Genomic DNA, 2,678 nt, shown 5'->3' on the forward strand with positions numbered 1-2,678 from the left:
TAAAAGAGCTACTTCTCTTCCCTGACATCTGGACTCAGATGTTGTATCTGAGGTTTGTGTATCATATATGAGCTGGACCAGAAGACTTCTAAAGTCCTTCCCAAGTAAGAAATTTTGTTTCTCTGGCTCTAGTAAAGCAGTGATCCTTCTCCTTACTTTGGTTGCCAGGAGGCTAAGAGCTTTAGTACCTCTATGTAAGCATACTCTGGTATTAGTTGATTACAATCTGTTGCTGTGTGTTCCAGCTCCCTTTAGAAGGAGAAGAAAGTATAAACCTTAGCCTGTGGTGGGAGCATATGCAGACTTTCGAGGCCAGACTTCAGAGGTCCTTGAGGTTGGCTCCCAGGACGATGGCAGCCGAGGCCTGGGGAGAGTAAAGGATGCCCACCAGCTAGTCAGGGCTCTGGCCCCCAGGATCCTATACGAAGCCTTGGTTCACAGGTCGTGAGAGGTAGGATATTCTTGTTGTTAATCTAATTTTTTATTTACTCTTGCAAAAATACGATGAGAACGTTAAATCCAGCCCTCTCAATAATCATGCGTCATTATCTAATCCCTTTGTCACACAGATGTCTAAGCCTTTAAAATGCTGCTATAGGTAGAAACAGAGCTATCAGAAGCCACATCTCTCAGCCCCATTTCAAAAGTTGTCAGTAATGGGAAGCAAAGTTAAATAACCATGCACAGAATCACGCCCACCCCTGTCCGTGCACCAGCATACTTTCTCACAGGCATCCTCAGCTCACCTGGAAGTGGTTCCTAGGGCAAGTACTGGGGGACAGGAGGGCAGAGAGCAGAAAGAAAGAAAAGTGTGCGTGCAGTGGACGTCAGCCTCTCATGCGTCCCCACCCTGCCCTGTCAGCGCAGTTGCATTTTGTCACAGACTGAGTGGTAGACAAGGCTCACCTCCTCCCCTCACCCCTTGTCTTAAAGTAGCTGCAAGAGTGCAAAATATTGACACTGGCAAGTATCAGAGGTGGCTGTAGGATCAATATTTCTATGACATTGTCAGGATTGGTTTGGCAATCTGCTATGTGCCCACCAGCCTTTCATTCATTATGAGGCCAAACGGAAGCCACGTTTCTCCAGAGACAAAACCAAGACAGAACTCGCTGGGTCTCAGAGCCTTCTCCTCAATGAGGCCTTTCACTGGGACAAGGCCCTGCAAGCAGGCAAATCTCTGCATCTTCTGACAACTTCTAGAGAAAGGAGGCCATTTCCCAAGGACTCTGGGGGACGAGCAGTGGGCACTGCACTGTACCATGTGCTGGGGTTTGACGCTGCCGGGAAGCAGTTCGACGCTGACTGATGCTCTGCTGCAGGGGCTCTGCTCTGAAGCTGGACGCTGCCATGTGCACACAGGGATGGTTATACTGGCAGTGACGCCTCTCACAACTGACCCCCCAAGAAAAGTCTTGGCCAGGAAAAAGCACGATCCATCTGCTCTGGGGAGGGATCTGACAATTTAATCAGGAGGAAGAAATTCTCCTGAGCCATCCCAGGACACCTGATTCTCCCACTCCCCCCATCTCTGAGGCACCCTGCTGCACACAGAGAGCAGGAGACCCAGACCTAAGGGAGCTTGGTCCTGCCAGAGGTCCTGTCAAAGGGACCTGGAGCTTTGGTCCTGCCAAAGGGCTCCTGGATTCGTAAGTCGGTGTGGAAACCAGAAAGAATCTGTAGCAATCAAACCTCCACCCAAATGCCAACCAGCCTGTATTTTTTTTCCTTTTCATTCAGTTATTTGAATGATAAACCTAATACCTGTTCTTTGGAATGACCTAAAGAATATAAAATATCTAATGTGAAATCCACAGTCTCTCCCTCTCCCATGTACGTTGGTATTACTAATTTTTTGAATTTTAGAAAGACACTATATATTCTCCCCTAATTTATTCTTGGTTTGTTATTTTTTATATAAACATATATAAAAATCTGTACTTTTTTTTGTTTTTCTCATACAGTAGGGTGGTGGGATATATATTATTTTGTACTTTAGTTAATATTTTGTAGACACGCTTTCAAGGCAATGCATGCATATCTTTGGAAAACAAATTGGCTACTTCTGTCAAATTCTATATTAATTTTTCCAAATAGTTTGCCCCCCTTCCCTATTCTAAACATTTTTCTACCTGAATTCCTCAGGTTCTGAGAGGCAGGTGATGTCTGGGATGAATTGTTGGCATTCCTCCACTTCTCTGTGCTATGTAAGCCTCCATCCCGCACTGGTTCACTCAGACCACCCACTTCCACCTGCAAAGAAAAGTGTCCCTGCATATGGGGTTCCATTTAAGATGTGGGGAAAGTAAGGCTTCAAGAGGAGATGTTATACAAGACTAGAATTCTAGGCCAGAAGTGGCTGAGAACGTCATGCAAACGCAAGCAGCAGTCCAGGCTTGATTCTCCCCCTTGGCTGGCTTCCTCCTCTGTAACACAGAGAGACTCCTCAGAGCATGGTCACAAGTCTCAAATGAGACACTCCCCATAGAATCATGTGTGAATGCAAGCCATCATCATCCTCATCACTGTCATCCTCATCATCCTCAGGAAGATGTGGGGACTCAGAGAAGCTAGTGACTCTCCAGCTGGTCAGCAGGCTGATGATGGAGCAGCGTGAAACAAGCACCACCTGACCCCACTGGGAATCTTCTGTATTCCGAAAGACTCACCTCAACTGG

At 46.6% G+C, this 2,678-nt stretch overlaps 1 protein-coding gene across 1 annotated transcript in view; it reads right to left on the reverse strand.

Annotated features, from left to right (window-relative positions):
• OPCML (opioid binding protein/cell adhesion molecule-like) overlaps positions 1–2,678 on the reverse strand; it is a 930,171-nt gene that overhangs the window by 451,268 nt on the left and 476,225 nt on the right. The gene's annotated exons all lie outside the window — the stretch shown is intronic.

The sequence above is a fragment of the Mandrillus leucophaeus genome, unplaced genomic scaffold (genome assembly GCF_000951045.1).
Source record: "Mandrillus leucophaeus isolate KB7577 unplaced genomic scaffold, Mleu.le_1.0 Scaffold533, whole genome shotgun sequence".
Classification (NCBI taxonomy): Eukaryota; Metazoa; Chordata; class Mammalia; order Primates; family Cercopithecidae; genus Mandrillus; species Mandrillus leucophaeus.